Source organism: Anser brachyrhynchus, assembly GCF_964034855.1.
Source record: "Anser brachyrhynchus genome assembly, chromosome: 2".
NCBI lineage: Eukaryota > Metazoa > Chordata > Aves > Anseriformes > Anatidae > Anser > Anser brachyrhynchus.
The window spans coordinates 8,033,476-8,054,966 of NC_137695.1; the positions used below are offsets into that span (position 1 = coordinate 8,033,476).

The 21,491-nt window shown below is 38.8% G+C and overlaps 1 long non-coding RNA gene across 1 annotated transcript; it reads left to right on the forward strand.

The window, feature by feature from the left end:
* The first annotated feature begins 10,044 nt into the window (after positions 1 to 10,044).
* On the forward strand, positions 10,045 to 17,256 carry LOC308188799. Its single transcript, XR_013945775.1, has 3 exons — positions 10,045 to 10,593; positions 13,726 to 13,793; positions 16,652 to 17,256. It is a non-coding gene; the product is annotated as an uncharacterized lncRNA (long non-coding RNA).
* Positions 17,257 to 21,491: the final 4,235 nt, after the last annotated feature.

Below are 21,491 nucleotides of genomic sequence, written 5' to 3' on the forward strand. Positions count from 1 at the left end.
ATCACAATAAATGAAATATGTGCTATGAGCTTTCCTGAGCACAGACCTAACCAGAAAAAGGACTTTTTTTTTTTTTTTTTTTTTAATCCTCTGTATAATGATGTCACCTATTAACTTTAGGTATGACTAAAATTCACAGGATTGCATAAACAGAAAAATAACTAGAATAATTTTACAATGTGCATTAACACTGGGAATTTCAGAGACAGCAATCTGGATCTCCAAGCATCTGTTATGAATGCAGAACAGGAAGGCCTGGATTGAACCCTTCCACCCCTCTGCTAGTCCTGCAGCATTTTAGGCCAAGGAGGTGGACAGCCAAAACTTTGGGTCCTGGAGGCTTTCTTAAACTTTATCCTTCCAACTTCTAGTAACCTCAGGGAATTACTAATTATATTTCTTATTAATGCCCTCTGAGAGCTTCAGTTTCTTTAACTGAGAAAGGGTGTTGGAGGGAAGTAGAATTTAAAGAGAAAGAGGGATGGAGCTGGAATACATAAACTATCCCCGTTTGCAAAGTACATGCAGCTGCGGCTATTGTTTTGCATTTGCCATTCTTGCTTTGCAGATAAGTAGCAGCACAAATGGATTTACATGTAAATTCATCCCATGATGATACTGTCTAGCAGAAAAGAACATGGCTTTCCAGGGCTTGCCTGCCTCAGTTCAAGGGGTAGCAAGTTCCTCTGTGAAGCTGGCTCACGTGTTCAATGTTTGCAGGGCTGAGACCAGAAGAAAGAAAGAGAAATCAGGTGAATTCTTTTTTCTACCAAGTTTGTGCAATCATGAGGTAGTCCTTAGAGTGGGTTAAAGCATACATCAGTGTGGTGGTGCAAAGGGGTATATTTCTGTTAGGAAGATTTCCTTCACCTGCAGTTCAGAAATCACACAGTGCTCACTGCTGGGTAAATGCTGAGGCTTGGCCCCTGCAGTGCAGAGGGCAGCTGCTGCATGACTAAAGGGAGACCAAGCAACCCAAAGTTTGTTAAAACAGCCCAGAGCCAGCTCTCTTGGGCTGAGTGATGGTAGAGTTCTGCCTGCAGGAACATTTAGTTGAATCCCCCTGAATATCAGCTGTTTGTAATGGAAATACTGATATCTTATCTGCAGTGACAATAATGGAGGAACCAGGAAATATGCCCAGGGAGACCCTTTATTTGTTGTAAAGTAAAAACAGAGGTACATTCACAACTGTAATCTGCTCAGGACAGGAATTTGCTCATGTTATCTGTGGGTCCAAATTTAATGTGTTTTTAATTGCCTATTCAACACACCTAACAATTAAGGCAAAATGATATCTCTTCTTTTGAAAAATGCATGAGCTGTACAATTAGAAGTAATTGTCCTCGTTAATTGAAAGTGCAGCTTTATTTTCTGTTGATTGTATTTTGTTTTATTAAAGGATTCCAAACTCTTTTGAAATCCCATTAAAGCGCAAATGCTATCGGGCGCTTTCACTGCAGCCACAAAGGACAAATGAGAGGGTTGGCTCAGCACTTGCGGTGCTGTTTAAACTCTGTGAGCATTCAGCTTAAAGTTAGTGATGTTTAAATATGCTAAGCTGTGCTGGAGTATAACTTTCACACTGGACATCTCTTTCTCACAGCAATCATTGTTAGATCCTTGCCTTTTGGGACAATGGCCATTGCTGCATTATGCACATGTACTATGCCAAGGAGAATGGTGCCGAGGCTGTGTGCTGCTGTTTGTTGAAGGAAGATTAAATACAACTGCACTGCATGAAGGAGAAGACACATGGGGAGAACTAAGAGCTTTGGGAGGCCCAGAACAAATATTGGACACAGGTCAACAAATCTGTAGCTGAATCAGGCAAACAGCCAAAATGCTACACGTGAATTGCAGGCAGGGCTTCACATCAAGTTTGGAGGAGATTGGTATGACCAAGCTGTTTCTGAAATGTTTCTCTTTTTCAATGTAGGAAGGAGAGCTAGATTTCTTGCTCTCATGTCATATGCTGGGAATGGCTAAACTGAAGGAAGACAGGAAAAAAAGCGAGCCCAGATGAAAATATTGAACAAAATACATAAAAAAAAAATATTGAACCAGGATAGTCCTTGTATATGCTGAATATGTCATTCGATATACAAAGGCATCTATAAAAGAAGCTGCATCATGATTTTGCTACTGATATGCACTGGCAGTGGAGGAACTGGGACACTGTCAGCATCCAGGCTACTTTGCTTATCAGCGGTTGCTAGAATTAAACCCCAGTGCACGGAATCAAGCCTCACCACTGTGTAAAGTTCCTGCACAAGACCCTCAGAGTCCCTCTTCATCCTTCAGCACAGAGCTGAGGTGTGTAAAAGGTGTGCTGACTTACTCACAAAGTCATCTTTCATCTTTTCTTGTCTATGGCCCTGCAAATGGAATCAAATGGACATGGCCAGGCTTTTCTTCCCAAAACTCTTTACCTTATTCTTCGTTTCACCTTTAAATTACTAGATGCTGTGTTTCACAGAACAGTTCCGAAGAAAGACACGAGGCAACTGCTTCATTTAACACTGCTTGACAAAGCGATCTCGCATGACCTCCCAGCAGCAACCTGCTCACTCATTTTAAGTACAGTGTAATTGCTGAATGTCTGACTCACCTCACTGTCTTTCAAGTGCACTTCTGTGCCTACATTTTTAGGCATGACTTTAAAATATGGTGCTAAACACTATCTGCTCATTTTTCTATATTGCGGTGCTGTTCTCGAAAGGATGTCCGTCAATCAAATGGATGCTTAACCTTTTCTTCTGAGAGGAGAAAATAATGTGGGATAATATTCATGTGGGATAATATTCATTGGTCTATGAGAAATGGGAACCTGAAAGCTTCACGCTTCTGTATACTTGTTCGAGTGTAATTAGATTTAATAGGACAATGTTTGCGTTGCTTCTCCCCAGATGTGGCAAACAGCTCAGCCTTTTGATTTGTGAGTATTTCAGGAGTGGCAGTCCTGTTCAGCTTTTGAGTGTTTCAATGCCTCTCTGACAAGGGTCTGTATTCCCAGCAAAATGCTGGAGGATCCAGCAAATGGCAAAGATGCAGCTATGGTTATACTCCACATTAAAGCACAAGAGTATTGTTTGTGCTGTGTTCGTGCCCAGATGCTCTGACAAAAGTCATGGTCCTTCTGAGGCTGACATTACCCAAACCATCCCTGCCTGGAGCCTCTGTAATCCCTGCAGTCCAGCTGAGGAAGAGGAAGGAACGTGCTGCAATGGGATGTGATACAGGTTTGCTGGTAGAGTTAGAAATTGAATCTTCATCCCCAGACCAGCATCTTTACCTTGAAAGTTTTGCAACTCTTTTCACCTTCAAATGCCTGAAGTTTTTTTCATGCCAATTTGATATTTATAATTTGGTGACTAGTTAAAACTAACTGTTTCTGCTTCCTTACTGGGCAACATAAAGAGAGTGAGCAGCATCCCCAGAAGGCATTTCATCCTGTCTTCACAGCAGTGTCTTAGCAAGGGGAAGGTATCATCCTCAATTGGTGTGACTCTTTCCATTAATTATGTTGGAAGACTACAACTAGACAGGCTAAATATATAGTCTTAGCTGAAATGAATTTCCACCATGCTCTCTATATACAGTGTTGAAATATATCTCTTGTAGAAAATCCCATTTGTTCTACAAACAGAAATATATATATATGTACATGTATATATATTATTTTTTTTTCTGACATCTACCTTAAGATGTGTTGAATAACTGTCATCTCCAAGTATTCAAGGAGCCCATGAGTGGGTTTTCAGTCAAGAGTAGTAAGAGCACCCCCAGTCCAGCTGGATGAGCCATATTTGGTCACCTATTCTTTAGTAACAGTCTGTACTTGTAGTTTATTTTTTAGGTTTCAGTGAATATATTTAAAACCTTACATATATTTATGCAGAACAAATGCTACAATTTAAAAACACATGAATAATATTCCCTTAAATTGCTTCCAGGTTTTTCCAGCTCATGCTACCACTTTGCACTAAAATTAAGTGTCTTTAAAACCCATAGTTCTGATTCCTGTTGAGGAAACTGTGGGCTGAATTTGGACCCTAGGGACAGATTCTTGGCTGATGTAAGTGGGTGCCTGATCTTCTTTCTTCAAGTGACAGCTGTTAAGTCTTAATCTGGAGATTGAAATCTTTTTCAGTTTGAACATGTTGTCTAATGTACAGGGCATTCAGGATAAGATTTCTCATTGCTACCGGTCTGTGGCTGGTTGTACAGTTTTCCATCTCAGATCTCCACCAGGTAAAGCGTGTCTGTCTAAAGCTTTATACCACAGGGTTCTCACTGCCTTTTGAAAGCCAAGAAAAGTAGACCTAACTTCAGTGGTCTCCCATAAGCATTGGGAATGTTTGGTTCCTTACAGCTGGATGCTTTTAAAGAGCAGGGCTTGCCTTGTTCCATAAGTCCTTTTTGATCTTGTTTTCTCCAGCCTTCTCTCCTTGTATAAATATGACTTGGTCCCTAAAGCCAGAAGCCAGCTTTGCAAGAAAGTGATTACACAAGGTGTTGTTTACATTAAAAATTGTTGAAGACAAGAATTTGGAGCAAAGCAATTTTACTACCTGTTAAGTCTTGAATGGTATCTCAGATGAATTTATAGTAGCTCATTCCTATGTTCTATAATTCATATGGATTTTTAATTCTCCTTCAAGAAGCATACTGCCTACAGTGATGTGCATTTTTTACTTTATTTGTTTCTCCTGCCATTCCCAAGCTGGTAAGTGGGGAGAGGGCATTTTTGAGGCACAGACTAGCAATTACAATGTCTATATGTAATTTAGCCATGAGCAGTACTATATATCTGACTCAGTGGAGGCACTGCAATGTAGATGAGACAGTCATCTGAAGCTGCCTAGAGTAGTGGTGTCAATATAATGCAAGGTATGATTTGTGTCCTCTTAAAGTAAGTTTCTAAACTAAATCAGATGCATCATTTTTCTCTCCATCTATGAGGAAAGCAGCTAAAAGAGTACAGTTCATCTTTACAGTGTCTGTACTGTAGATGTCTGAAGCTGGCTAAGAAAACACCCTTCATTCCCTCTATCCCACTGGTAGGTCCCAAGTGATCAGTGTTTACAGAGTTATGCACAGACATCATCTTGGCTCTTGCTAGGGCTCTGTTTCTCAAGACTGTAAGTCTGGTAATAGCAAATGGCAGTTCCAGAAACTTCAGTGCAGCTGCTGATGGGAAAGATTTTTCATTCTCCAACTTGAAAATCAGAAGAGTTTTCATTCGGTCAGAACTGCTATATCCCATTCTCAGGGTGACAAAAGCAGTTTCTTGAGTCCAAGTTCACATTTGCTAGGAGAGCACAATGTGCTGTAGAAATTGATTTTCTTTGTCACTACAAGAACGCCCAGAGACAGCTTTGAGTCCTGAAGCATGGTGTGAACTTGTCTCACTCTGAGGACAGATAGCAAACATATCTGGGATTTTTCATTTTCAGACTGGTATCACTCCAGTCTTTCTTTAGCTTGAGCGGGACAAAGCTGTTAATCTTGATAAACCATCAAAGCCCCTTTTTTGGGTGCTTATTCATTGTTCAAAGGAGTTGCAGAGCCATTTGCTTATTATGTATAACAACACCTTAGCATGTATTTTATACTCCAGCCACTTCGTTCAGGGGAACACTAATCAGGGTGAGGAGGTGGCATGGAGAGAACAGGAACTATATGTCCCTCCTGGAGAAAAGCCTAAAGAGACAGTTGTCAATGATCAGCTGGGATCTTAGAACAAAGACCTGAACCATCACAGATCCATTCCTTCACTCCACAGTGCAAATGGCTGCTGAGGTCTATGAGCACCATTGCCTCCTCATACACTGATGGGAGCTAGGACCAAGAGTGGTGGAAAGTAGTCTCTTAGGAGAAAGAGTTATAATCCTTATCCAAGTTTGGCTTACTGTGCCAAAAGTTAGGTATGACTATCCCGAATGTGGGAAAAAACATAGAAAACCTGGAAATAAATGTCAAAATTAAACAACAGCACCTTCCAATTCCCATGTCTTCCTCTCACATGCTCAGTAGCTTTTCTGAGTGTTTTATGTCCTTTCACATTTCCTTGACAGATAATGCTGCTGTATCTCACTGCTATTCTGTGATCTCTTCCCATACTGGAATGGGTTTATTCTGATCTTTTTAATGATTTCTGAGCATTTGACTCTAACTATCACAGCACTATCTAAGGTGATGAAGTGTATCTGAGATGAATGACTGATGATGCAGCTGATCATGACCCGAATCACATTAAGTGATGTTTTCATTTTCACCAGCCTGGCTCCACACAAAGGCATTTTATTGGTAGGAAGTAAGTGTTTAATCTAGAATTTGGTGGTCTTGTTTCATTGGTTTGAGACTACTCACTATGTGCAATAATGAAACAGCAAAACATAAAACAACCCATCTCCTGACAGTCATTTCACTTTTCTGTTAATTGACAGCGTTGTAAGGCTTCCCTAGCACCATATTGGAGTGAATTAATATGTGGTTATTCTCTGCACTTATGATACTAAATTAGTGTTTTACCCATATTGTGGGTATGTTCTTCACAGAGAATAGAGGGGGTAGTCCTAAATTTAGGACAGCATCACAGAGCTGTAAAACAAGCAATTGCAAAACATTACTAGTGACCTACCTTTTTATTAATAGGTCACAAATTTTGTGGAGATTTCTTACCAGATGTCATTTTTCTGATGGGTTCTAGGCTGATTGGGATGGACTTCATTGCAGAGGGGTGAAAAAAAGGAGATAAATCAGTTTTACAGATTGGGATAGGAACACCCCTATTCTTGCGTCTTTCCCAGAAGGTTCATGGTGGATAAAAGTGTAGGTCCATTTCTTTTAAAACTGTTTTTCTTTGGCAAAGTTTATCTTGGTCCACATTCTTGCTAATTCCCATTTTCTTTTAATCTCTGAACTTCTCCCACTCTGTCCCTCCCTTTCTCTTTTTCCCTATTCTACACATCTGTTATTGTGCCTCTTTTCATTTAGTTCACTTTCTACCTCATAACATCATTAAAAATCTTCCCTCTACCCTTTCTTCCCTGTCAGCAGCCCTCAGGCTTCTCATCTCCTGATCCGTTATCCTGCATTTTGTCTTATATTATTTTGTTGTCTTAAGAGTGGTGCTTAACTGTGCAGGGTACTTGTCATTCCTGCACTGGCAAAGCAGTGGGCAGCTTAAATGGTGTGGACAAGTTTTGCAAAAATAATAATCTGTAATGTGTATATTTGCATGAAAAGTTGGTGTAAATCCTACATAGGTTTCTTATTATGTTGTTGCAGCAAGGACTTTAATAATTTTGTTGGCAGTACTGTTCTTTTTGTGTTTTATGTGAGAAAAGAAGCAAGTAGCAGAGGCTTGTTACAGATATCACCCTTTACCTTACTCTACCCTTACCACCACCATCCAATTCAGCACACACTTATTTTCATCACAAATTCCTGAGATCAGAACTGTAAAGCATTTTCCAAGGCATATGAAGCTTTGTTAAAATATCATATGGCAGGCTGTCAACAATAACAACAACAACAAAAAAAGGTAGAGACAAGATTTATTTATTTATTTTTTAAATATATATATTTACCATGTAGTAAGCTCAAGCTCCAAAGATTTTACAGTAACCTTTTCTTTTACCTGTGCACATTGATCAGCAATGGGCAGACCGCATATTACCCAGAGTACTGGGAAATCTCACGGGGTCCTTTACAGCAGTCTGGCCAATTGATGTGTTAACGGTGGCACACCACCTCTAGAGAGATTTTCAAATATGCCTCAGGAATTAATCTTTGTGAAAAGAAGATTCTTATGCGTTCAGCTTTTGCTAACATCAGGTCCAAATGAAGTTCCTAAGGTACTCTTGAAAGTAAAAGGCATTGGATTATATGAATGTGTGGTTTATTGCCACTTGAGTACCTAAACAAATCACTGAGATGTTTATGGTTACAAGTTGTTTCAGCATCCCAGCACAAATAGCATTGCTTACATACATACATGAGTGAAGCACATGTGTATGTCCACACTGGCATGCATACATACACCCCCCACATACATGTGGGGAGAGAGAGGGAGAGGATTTTTTTCACCATTACTCTCAGAGAAATTTTAGAGCAAATTCATGGAGAAGCTAAACTTTGTCTGCCACATTAAGTCGATGTGTATTAAAGGCGCAATAAAGATGCAAAGACATCAATGAGCACAACACCCAGTGCAGTCAGAACCGACAGGCTGAGATCTCTGAAATACGTGATTTCTTTCCTTTCTCTTTAAAGATTTTTTTTCAGAAGTAGCTGTGAGCATAATTTACTGTCCTAGCAAGATATAAATTGCTTTCTGAGAAAAGAAAACTGGGCTTTTGCTTACATATTTCATGCAGCTGTGATTATAGAAAAAAAGGTTTTAGAAAACTGGCCATATCTGATTGCATCCTTGTTATAAATACATTCATTTCCATATCTCTCTTTTGTTACAACTGCAGAGACAACTTTTTTCTTTTTTATTCTTTTTTTTTAATTTCAATTAATGTTTATTTTTTGATCAAAACAATTATGTCATAAGGCAGTTATTCCTTATACACCAGGTTCCTTACCCAACATTTAGGTATCTTTTTAATGATTTATTTTCTCTCCCAGGAGTAAATTTTTCTACAAATCTCTCAGGTCAAGATCAATTGCCCTTACAGGGAGATTAAGAGTCATCAATGCTGGATTTCTTTCGCAGAAGATAAGGTGGACAAACTTGTGTCAGGAATGTCCAAGGTACCTCTGATTCTGTGTCTAAGGGTCTCTCCCAGTCTTGTTTTCTATTATTCCATGATAAAGCATCACTTAACCAAAGAAATTCCTGGACTAGTGCTGTGGGAGCAAAAGGAAATGGGGAATGATGTATTAGAGACATACTCTGCTCTGTCAGACTGTAAATAAACTATGAAATCCCAATTGTTAAGAAAGCTGACAGTGCTAAGCCTTGACAACCTTGTTAAAGAAAAACAGTCTGTGTTCAGAGAAAGATCTGGGTAAGGGTAACATGTCAGTCATGCTCCATATTGTCTTCTATGTAAAATGAGTCCAGCCTCATTGTGTTTTTCTTGTAATTCATTGCAAAACTGAATACAGATGCCAGGCCTATGAAGACCCCAAAGCCTATTAAGAATAGGCAAGTATTCAGGATTTCTCCCTGATCCCTGACGGAGCAGGCTGGAGTGATAACATCTTCACACATGCCAGTGAAACACCTGATAAGTGCAATCCTCCCTGCCAGCATATTTATTACATCAAATACTCAAAATATCAAAGTTGTATGTTGTTATTAAAAAAAAAAAAAAAGAAAGAAAAAGGTGTAGTTCTTATTAATGAAAAGGGTTTGGAGCAGTCCCCAGCCTCCTGAGGAACCACTCCTCAGAAGCAGAACTGAGGGTCAGCATTGTCGCAGGATCTCACAAGGGGATGTATGGGTGCCTGCAGTATAGAGCAAGGCAGGGGGTGCTGCTAAAAGCTGAAGCTCAAATATGTTTTTGGATATGAGGGTTGAATGTAAATGAGGGTAAAATCAGGCCTTTTCTACATTCTGCATGGAGACAAGACTGAAAGAAATGTGCACAGCAAAACATGCAGAGCTTCAGCACACGAAACACGGGCTTTCAGGTCACAGGCAAAGATGTGAAGTTTAGCTCACAGCTTGGACTTGCTGGCTAAATTACTTCTTTCCTCTAGTCCATAAAACTATACAACAGTTATTACTACAGAGATACAACACTGTAAAAGAGCTAGGACACTTACCTTTCTGGGACAAGCAGCATGTCCAGCTTTGCAATTCTTTGCATCTGCGACAGCTTCTTATGAGAGTTAAAAACCTATCTAAACCTATTTTTTATAAGTAATGGGTATGATGGTTCCATCTACTGATATTCTTTATAAGTATTGATACTTTTTGCTAGGATGTGGTGCAATTTACACTTTGCTGCTAAACCTGAACTCGAAATAAAAAGCTTATCTTCTACTTAATTAATAACATTTTCACAACATCACCTTCAGGTGGGTAATTGAGACCTGAAAACCCACATGCCTTTGATTGTTTTACTAATGGATTGGGTATTTAGTGACAGTGACAGATTCAAGAAACTTTTCTTTTGAGACAGCCAGTAAGGGAAGTCAATGACATACTTTTTATTACCCCTAAACAACAGTAAATCTTGGGGCCTTGCAAATCAATTCCTGATAAAAGAAATATCTACGCTATGGAATCTAGCTACTCTCCTAATCTCAGATCTTAATAAAGTTTATATACCACTTTCATTGTGTAGAGAGATGTTCAGAAAAAAACAACCAACAACAAACCACCAAAACAACAAACAAATCAAACTATCACTCCTAACAACCACAAAGACATTCACTATTTACTCTGCAAGGACAAATTAAGTCATAAAATATACTGCCTGCTTGCTAGAGCTTCCGAGGCAAGACATCGCCACAATAACAATATGGCCTTTCTTCAACAGTCTTGCATCCAGAGAAGTTATCAAAATGGGTGTAGCAGAGTCTTTTAGTGCCTCTCACAGTAAGAACAGAAGAAGCCCATGCTAGGTAAGTAAGCAAATGATGAATTTTTTGACACTTTATGAAAATTAGAGCAGATTGAACTTGGGAGTTGGGTGATGCTCTTAGTTATTTCTGGGTCTATTCATCTGAGAAATAACTATCTTCAGGCTCTTTAATGGGAAAAGATGAATCCTTTATTTTTTTAGGAATGCTCTGCAGTCTCAAGAGTTCTGTTTGGGCTTTCCTACATAATGAATGGCAGGGAGGAAGGCTGAGCTGAGAAAGACATGAAGAAAATCATGTTCTGCTTAATTACAGTGCTTAAAGAATCTGCTCTATTTTTAAGCTGAAAATTTGATTCATCACAAATATAAAGAAAATGTAATCACAGGGTGTATGCTTCTGGCATTGTGTGTTGTACAGTACATAGCCACACCACTGAGAAATGTAAGGAGGGTCCATTTGTGTTCCACTTACTGGTTTTTCCTCCTTGGAAAGATTCTTTGATGATAAATGTGTTTAAAAATCCATTACAACTGGTACATTGGGTTGTTTTGAATTGGAATGGCGGAAAAACAGCATAAACAATTTTATATTTCAAATGCAATTCATGCTGAAACATTCTGCTGCAGCATAATTTAAACTGCAGACAGATTGGAACAAATAATGCAGAACTGCTTTGTTTTAAAATATTGTTATAGATAAAAAATGTATTATTCAAGACAGCTCTTTGGGCTAGTTCTGAAATAGAAAATAATGTATGCAGATGGTCTTATATACATATGTAAGTGAGAAATTTGAAGAAGCAGTAGCACATGAGACCCAGCTGTGATCTCATCAGATGCTCTATGGGGATACTCTCTAACTTCTAAAGTTTATTTTTCCTTTTTTCAATTCCAATTCCAAAGGCCCTGGTAAATATTTTCCATCTTTTATTCTCTTCTGTACGCGCTTTATTTAACCTTCCCTTGCATCTCCCTTCTTAGCCATCCTTGATAAGAGTTTGATCATATCTGAGCCTGCTTACGCTATTATTTCTCCTGTTTGGTTTTATTGATTTTGAGCTCTTCATCCTCACTCTGTCTACAGTGGCCACAAGAAAGACATCTTTGCTTTTCCATACTCTGACAATCTCTATGCCTCATTAGAGGTTTTTTTTTTTTTTTTTTTTTTTTTTGACACTTGGGAAGTTACCTGTGCTGGAAGATGCTCTGGGGCTTCTGAGAAATACTCTCAATATTGCCTGGTCAGGAAGGAGCCAGCATATAGGCCTCCCCTGTAACACAGTAGACTTTGCTTCTCACATGAAAACTCTTCCTGCAACCTCCCGGGAAGCCCTATTTTTGAGAAGTTGAAGCAATGTTGAGCAACTTGTGTTTGTTCTCAGCAAATGGTCCAGTGCACTAAACAGTTGGAATGGGTGGATGTTTGCAGGAGAAGCAATGCTCTTCACTGCCAGTGTCACTTCGATTGCTGTAACATATCTCCTGAGTGGAAACTAAACTGCAAGGGCACATATTTCTCTCCTAGAAGCAGCTGGACTTGGGGCACCCTGTTATTTTTAAAGGAGGAATCAACAGAGTTTTATTTTGCAGCACAAACACTTCAAGTGAAAAGCAACAAAATGCAGTTTATACTTAGTGCCCACTTATACTAAATTGTTCTCCTGTAGCTCATGGAAAATATATTAGCTGTTGACCGGGACTGCATTATGTTAGATGCTGTATGGTCAGAAAACAAAGAGAGAGTGTGTCTGCGAGTCTTCAGTGTCATCCTCCCACTTGAAGGCAATATGCTGCCTGTGAGGCTTTCCAGCATCACTCACTGACTGTGGAAATGGCAGCATCGGGGTTCAGGGCTGGCAGAGGGACAGAAGCATCGCTATAAGTGTGATGGTGCCTTTAGTCTGCTGTTGCCTCCGTATTGCTGGCCTCAGATCTGTGACAGCTGAGCCCACTTTGCAAGCCTTAAATTGAACTGCTGCTGTGGCTGAACCCCTTACCTAACACCCCTCACCAAACACATTTCCCTTTCCATTGCCATCTCTGGGGTCCCCAACATAAGAAGGATGAGGACCTGTTAGAGTGGGTCCAGAGGAGGGCCAGAGCAATGATCAGAGGGTTGGAGGCCCTCTACTATGAAGGCAGGCTGAGGGAGTTGGGGGTGTTCAGCCTGGAGAGGAGAAGGCCTCGGGAAGACCCTTGGGGGTGGCCTGCTAAGTCCTAAAGGGGGCTACAGGAAAGCTGGGGAGGGACATTTTGTCAGTGGTGTAGTGATAGGACAAGGAGGAATGATTTTAAACTAAAAAAGGATAGGTTTAGGTTAGACATTAGGAAGAAATTCTTCACTCAGAGAGTGGTGAGGCATTGGAGCAGGCTGCCCAGAGGAGCTGTGGCTGCCCCATCCCTGGCAGTGCCCAAGGCCAGGCTGGATGGGGCTGGGGGCAGCCTGGGCTGCTGGGAGGAGTCCCTGCCCATGGCAGGGGGTGGCTCTGGATGGTCCTTAAGGCCCAACCCAAACCGTTCTGTGTTTTTGGGATATGACATTAAGAAAGGGATTTATTTTTGCCATCACAAGCATCAGGACCAGTGCAGGCAGCAGTTGATCAGAAAAGTATCTCAAGCCCTACAGCCTTCCTCTGCCCCTGGCCAGCATACTGATACAGTTGAGAGTCAGTCAGCAGGAGGACTGCCTTTGGACTAAATCCTTTGCCTTTAAAAATCAATTTTGAGGCCAAAAAATAAGGCTAGTGTGTTAACCAGAGAAGGGGTAGAGTGTGCTCTAAGAATGATTCACGCCTATTGCCATGTACTGACATGGGAGGATGCTTAACTTACTCTTGGGTGGTGTGAATGAAGGGTTAAGATTTTCAAATCTGTCTAATAGATAACTGTTGTGAGAGACTGCAAACCTTGTAGGCAAGGAGTCAGCGTTGCCATATTTGCAAATGACTGAGAAACTTGTGATAGCCTTTCTTCTGGTGTGTGCCTAAGAGCTGATGTGGTCTAAAACAATGGAGAAAAAAGTCCGTGGGCAACACCACAGATGACAGAAAGCATATTTAATTTCTGCCCTTGAGAGAACTGGTGATGGGAGGAACGTTTCAAAGCAAAGACTGAAATGGGTGCTACGTTGTTTCAACTTCTTGATGTGCTTTGCTCTACATTTTTCTTCCAGTCTTTCAACCAAAGAAACAGTACACCAGGTGACATTTCGTATAAAAAAGGATCTCAGTAAATAACCAGGTAATGTTAAAGGATGTCTTTAATACTAGCAATGTGCATTAGTATCTTTAATAGGCATGGAACTAGCTGTAAAAGTGACTGCCCTTTGTACATACCTCAAATTAGCGTATTCTGAAGAATCCTTTTGATGTGTGGATATAATCTGTCTTTGAGCAGTAATCATGCAGCTCACACAATGGTATTAGCATGTAGACCGTGCAGTTTGGCTCTGTAAATGCATTCTGCTGCAGCAGATGGAATAGCAGCTTGTTTTTGAAATTGAGTTAAATATAAAAAAAGTAAAGACTTTTTTTTTTTTGGGTGGGGGAGTAGTATTGACTATAATTACGGAAGATCTCATGACAGCAGGATCACATACCTGGACCCACTTAAGTTAAAACTTTTATCACCATGAGATAAAAATGCCAATTCGTTCTTTGCAATATCAGGGCTTACATTTTCAAAATCAACCAGTTATTTCTGGTGCCCCAGTTTCTGGTTTCCTAGTTTTTTTCCACTATACAGAAACCTATTTTTGCAAAGAGACTCTTCAGAAATCAAGTCTCTTCAATGAAATTTAAATTGGACGCACACAATCCCTTTTTATTTGTGAATAATTCAGGCCCAGATGATTTTGATGTAAATACCCATCATTTATCTCTATCAGAGTCAGTTAATATTAGAGAAACAGTTTAAAATGCAATCAATCCATTAATGTTTTATGTGTATGTGAAAAGAAAAAATAAACTATTCATCATGCCCACATTGGACTGGACAGAGAGTGATGGGATTAAATCCAATGGTTTGCCTTAGATATGAAGAGCAGCTTTCTAGCAGTAAGACAGCACTAGGGTAGTTCAGTGGGGAGGTTGAAAAATCTCTATTATTTGAGTTTTTTTGTGGAAAGCTTAGATACCTGCCAGGAATGATCAGTTACATCTGGTTCAGCTTTGCAGAAAAGGGATTAGGTGAGCTCACAAGCCTCATTTTCTATCATTCTGTGGATGTGTATACCATTTAATATGAAGTATATATTCTGAACATCATATATATGATTTAATGCATGTAAATGTTTCTATTCTCACATATATATGCACATATACAGGACTCACAGACCAACATACATTGGCAGTTTAGAGACATGGTCTGCTGGAAGAGGAGTTTTCTATTTAGATTTATAATTTTTTACACTGTGGCATGAAAAGCTAATCAGGCTAACAGTAGTGAAGGCCACTGTATTTGCCAGGTTGGCAAGAGCAATGCAAATGCAGAGGTTTTGCTAAACAACTCATTCTTCCTTTTTTAGCTCCAGGAAGAGTCTGCAATAGAGCCACAAGGTGGCAGATGAGCTGCAAAGATTACAAAAGATTACAGATTAATAGCTGTAAAATAAAATAAAATAAATAGATTGCAAATGACAAGTTAATGGAAAAGCATAAAGGATAGAGTCATTGTAGTGCTTTTGGATACTTTCATTAAAAAACAGCCATACTTCCTATCACATAAGTAAATCAAATACCCCCCACTTCTTATTGCAACAGGTTTGAGCTCTAATTGTACCCAGTGGTAGCCAAATCAACCACAGCCAGTTTTTGGGTAGGATCCTTGTTGTGGGCATTATTCCAACAAATTTCCTATGGCTGACATTTCATCAGTGCTCAAACTGAATCTGATCGAGCATGAACTAATTTTTATTTGATGTTTTGGAACTGTAGAGAAGAAAGAGTTTCCTTGAGACTGGAGTGTAACATCTACAAAGTGTGTGCTTGTGCTGGTGTCTACACCTGCTTGTCTAAACGCATTTGTGTATGTGTTGCTTGTAGAAGAAGAGAGGAGTTATAAAAAAATGGCAGTGCCTACTTTCTGCAGTATAGAAGTGATAATCAGAAAAGGTGAGGCAGGTTTCCTGGTGTTTCTGGTCTGAGGGGTTCATCCAGTGTCTGGTAGACTCATTCTTCATCTGGTGGCTCAACTTTTTCTTTTTCTTTTTCTTTTTCTTTTTCTTTTTCTTTTTCTTTTTCTTTTTCTTTTTCTTTTTCTTTTTCTTTTTCTTTTTCTTTTTCTTTTTCTTTTTCTTTTTCTTTTTCTTTTTCTTTTTCTTTTTCTTTTTCTTTTTCTTTTTCTTTTTCTTTTTCTTTTTCTTTTTCTTTTTCTTTTTCTTTTTCTTTTTCTTTTTCTTTTTCTTTTTCTTTTTCTTTTCTATTCTCTTTTTCCTGAGTCTATTCTGCATGACTTGCAACCAAGCTCAAAAAACTCCCGAACATCTATTGTTTTCCTTTTGGGTTGGACTAAATTATAGGTACTGTCCAAACCACTTCCTACACATGAAGCAGACAAGAATTCTCCACAGCAAGCTCTAGGTCACTTCATGCTTTCCCAGACTATCCAGGTTAAGCTTCATCCTGCACCTTAAACACATTTAAGGGAAAAAAAAAAAAAAAAAAAAAAGGCTTCCAGGACATTTCTTGCTGCTCCAAATTACTGCTTCAGTTTTCAGGTGCTAAAAAAACCCAGCCTTTGGAGGTCTCTGTCAGCACCTTCCTGGCTGGTGTTCTCCATCCCTGGGCTGTCCTGGGGACGAGGCTGGGAGGCTCCTGCATACTGTGATGCTTGTGCTGCCATGAGGATGCTCAGCTGCTGAGTGTTCGGACGAGGCTCTTATGGACTTTGCCAGGATTCAGCATTCTGGAGCCACTGAAGGGGCAAATGGCCAACATTGCTCCAGGCTTTTGCCTGAGACCCAGCTCAGGCCAGCCCAAATTACTTCAGCCTCAGCCAGAGAAGGCAGGTTGATACACCTGAGAGCCTGTGGAGCAGGTAGCACCTCAGATATCCTGTCCCCTCAAGACCACCAGGTTGACCATCTCTCCTCTTTGCAGGTCCTTATTCACCTGGATGACTCAAAGAAGACAGTTCTTCAGATTCTTCCCGGAGGCTGAGCTGATCCTGTTCTTGTAAGATCCATTTAACGCATGGAGTAGCTTTCAGAGAGTGACAGCCCCTCACAAGCAGTAATAAGCCTAATCTGAACAAAGACAAGCTGCTTGCTAATGGAAACATTAACAATGATTCAATTGCTTTTGTAGTTGAAAACAATTTTATTGAATAATTAAATGATAATTTATTCTTTTTTATTTTGAAGGCATTCCTCTCGCTCTTTGGCTTGTTCTGTTATGTTGTTTTTGATTTTCCTGTGTTTGATCTTATGTTTTCTATAAGAAGAATATACACTGAAGTACTTTTAAAATGTAATAGATAAATGAATTTGTTGCCTGAGGTCTTGTGAAAGGCTTTGCAATTATATGAGTAAATCTTTTGTCATAAATAATTCAGTCAGTATTAATTAAAAATTCTTGGTTAGTAATCAGTGGGTTCCATATCTTCTGTTTATTAGTTTTCTCTTTATTATAATAGTTTCTCGTAAGTTATTGTCATTAAAGGAACTTTCTAAATATATTACAGAGGAATCCTGTGACGGTCAGAGAAAGTGACTGAAAAAACATTACTGTCAATAAAAGGTTTATCCTGTTTCTGTTCTTTTCTTACCTCATTGTCCCATGAACAAGAACAGCTAAATTTTCAGAGCACTAAAGAAAAATGTTCACAGCGCTTCTTGATTTTTGATTATTTATAGTGATTAATCATAATAAATTATAAATATTTAATGGTTAAATTAATGAGAAATCAGAAAAATCAAGAATGCTTTTACTCTGAATGTGTTTCAAAAGGCAGGTATGAATTAGTAACTTATATGTATCAACAAATCCATCTTGTTATGGTCAGAGAAGGAAAGAAAAATGTTCATTATGATATATACACATACCTAGAGAATTTAAATTGAACAATGAGAATGGTAAATTCCTAGTCCCATTATGTGAGCATCCATAGCTTTGACTGACTTTAGGAAAGTCGAGGTCATTCAGGCGCAGCACCAGTTCTGGATGCATTAAAAGAACAGTCTAATGGCTCCTTGCTGGAGCTGGCACAGCAGAGACTGGAAGTGCTGACTTTCTCTAAGTACTGCAGTACTTACACTAATGAGATAAAATAATTTGTTTTACGTAGTATTTGGTCACTCTTCTCCTTTGTATTTTCTGAGTTATCTTGGTTAACTATCTGTGTCCCTAAACAGCAGTTCCAACAAAGCTTCATCTCTGCAAAGGAAGTGGTTTTCATAGTTATTACAGATCTTATAAAAAACAACTGCTCCTTTTTAATCAGCTCTTTTGATATTATTCTTCAATAATGAAGCCATTAGGATTAGTCATTCAAATAATTGTTTTCTTAGGGGAAAAGGACATATTTTATTAGCTTTATTGACCAAATCATCTTGAGTATTTGAAGCAGAAGGAAAATGGTAGTTAGGAAGTTACAAGGAGAGCACAGTTTTTTAAGCCTTTGAAGACATTCTCAGTCTCTTGAACCAATTTTCAAATTTTGTCTGATATCCTGAATGAAATCAGTATGTTTTTGGAAAAGCTCATACTGTGAGACTCTGTACATAGGAGTTACTTGCGTAGATGTCTACATCTGAACTCATCATCCTTGCCTTCCTTTACAAACACCGGAGGAAAAGCACAGGACTTGTAGGGTGTTATCATCCAAAATAATTTAAGTGAATCACATCCTTGAAGAGTCTTATTCTTCCTGCTGACCATTAACAGGTGCAAAGGTGATTAGTTTGGCAGCTGGCATCTTTTCTGCAGATGTTTAAAGTGAGATGAAATCCCACTCACATAGTAACTGTAAGACAAGATGGGAAGACTGTGTATAATAGGGCAACACGAGAAATTAAATGGTGTAAAGCCAGATTCATTTTATGAGTCAGTGATGCTATTGTCAAGGTCTGCGGAACAGCTAAATCAACATCATGATTATAGTATCGAGTATCAGTATTATTTTTGCATATTTCTAGTTACAATGCTGTGATTAGCTATAATATGCCATAGTTACAACAATAATACTATGATTATGAGTTACTATGCTAAGAAGTATTTCACAGGTCAGAAAAAAGAAAGAAAAGCTGTCCCTAGAAGACAGAACTGAAATCATCACTGACTTAAAAGTCTATGTGCTTTCTGCATGGATCAATTTTAAACACAGTATTTATAATTTAAAATGGGTATTTATGACTTTTTCTGCAGAGTTCTATCTGGGGGATCTCATATATTTCATATAGTTGTTATAAAGTGTTAATGTGATACCCCACTTGAGAACTGAAGTGGAGACTCACTGGCTTTATTGTAGCTGTGGCTGAACATTATCTCAATTTTATAACCTACTGCATGTTAGTTACACACTACAGTAAGTGGATATAGTGCTTTGAAGGGAAGATTTTCTCCCAGTACATGCTTGCAGTGCACATGAAGACCTGCCTTGCTAATGAACAGTGGAATGGAGAGGAGACATTACCAGAAGATGAGGACAACAGTCAGAGGAGAATATGATTCCTGGTAATTTTGGTAGTAGACATCTTGAAGATTAGATTACTGCTAAACCTAGGTAAGATCTGCATTTCTGTGACTACCAACATAGAAATGAAAGCATGAAAGAAGGAATCTGTGAAAGGAATGGCATATTATAGCCTTGGAAACTTCTACAAGTGAAACTTCAAAGAAAGCATGGTGAAGGAGTTGGGTTGGGCATATGTTCCCATTGATTCTAGCAACCTGTACATTTCAGAATCAATCATTAGAAAACATTTATTTTTTTTTGGTCTTAAACTCCCATTTATCATTCCTGTAAAGAACCTGCAAGAGAATACTCATGATATATTGTAGAAGATACAAGATTGCCAAAGTTGATTAGCTGGAGTTAGCAGGCTTCATAAAGGTTTTATCAGAGTTCTGGAATTAATTTTATGTCCTTCAGTATTATTTTTTCATTTTCTTCCAGTGAGAAAATACAACAGAGTGGTCTTTCACAGATGTCGGGTAGGTATACTTTTCCTTTGCTTTCTTCTCTGTGGAAAGTTCCTTTTTGCAGTCAATAAAGTCCCATCTAGGTAGGAGCTGGAAAATCTCTGCACAATGATTCATAAAGCATTGTACAACACTAATAAAAAGTCATCAACAGCTGTATGAATCAGTAGCACATTGATTTTATTTCCAAATTCTTCTTACATTACAGACCAAAGATACCTATCTGTGGAAAACGACGATTTGATGGAGATGTTCTTGCATGAGGGTTTGTTATCTATTTCTTTTTTTTATTTATTTCTTTTTCTGTATTATCATTTAATCCATTTAATCCAATCATTTGGTCAAAATCTCCCCAGAAAGGTTTTATTTGACTATATATTACCTCCAAAAGAAATATAGACAAGCAATTGCAATATTCTTCACTCCAGTGTAGCTGGCCACTCTTTGAAATGCATAAATACCACTTGCAAGAGATTTCTACAGCAAGACTCTTGCCCTGGGAGCATTTCTGGGTGAAGATGCCAGTAGACAGATTTAGATGGTTTGACTGCAACTGTTCTAAGGAAGTAAACATGCCTGGGACTAGCACAAAGTTCAAGTGGCACCAAACAAGCCATTTCCATATTGCTATGACTTTCTGTCCAAAGTAATGTACTAGGAATGACCAACTGCTCTCGAAACTAATAATGTTCTGGAAGACATTGGTCAAATCTCCTGTTGGAAGGACTCTGACAGCATACCAGGAATTACAGCATTACAAATATTGGGAGCCATTTGCCTGGAATTGTTTAGTTTAGTCGTATAGGTACAGTTTTTGCAATAACCAGAGTTGTACATGCATTTTGATATCACAAATATCAGTACTCAGAAAGCTACTTCTTCCAGCACTTCCAGCAAAACTTAAAGAGTTATGTGCCAGTTAAATACGCTGCCACTAAAAAGCTAAGTTTTAGCATCTCTGAGCCTGAGAATTAGAGGAAGAATACATGATTCAGGAACTCAGGAACTAAATTGTTCCCTTACATATTATTCCTTTTAGATAAATGCATCTAAAAGCCAAAGAGTTCACTTCTTTCCTCAGCTGCCTTCATACCCTGAAATGGCTTCCTCTCTTCAGACATCATGGCTATTGGTAGGAATTGAATCCATGACCTTCAGTATCAAAAGAGTAAAACTTTTATCATCTAAGCCAAAAAAGTACGCCTTTTATCTGTAAGAAACCAGTGGACTATTGCAGATGCTGCGGCTAGCTGTTAGATGAAGACATGATTATACACTAAGCCAGTGTGTTATTACACTTTCACTTCCTCTGCTGAAAGGTCTATTATCCTCTCCATGAGCATGATCTAATGTCTGTTGAAGTCAGCATGAGCTTTTCATTGAGTTTAATCGGCTCTGAATCATGATCTAAATGTGTGAGCCTCTTTGTACGAGCTAGAATTAAACTGTGAGAAATATGAGGGAGCAATCTTTAAATATATACGTAACTATATATCTACCTCTATATACTGATTACTACATCTCTCTTTATATTCATCTATCCTTCATATAAACACTGGTTTGGACGTACCTGAAACACTTATATGAAGGGGATAATACGATGTGTGAAGGAATTTAGTCTAAATTTAATCAAGGGGTTGTAAAGAGCAATTTAGGTACAACTGATAGAAAGATGAAGATTTGTGTGTGAAAGGAAATGAGAAGATGGGAGTTCTCAAGAGTAACCTTCCCAAAGAAGGGAAACTGAGAGGCTGTTTTATGGTGGGTGTTTTTCCTCTTGTTGCTATGAATAGCTTGG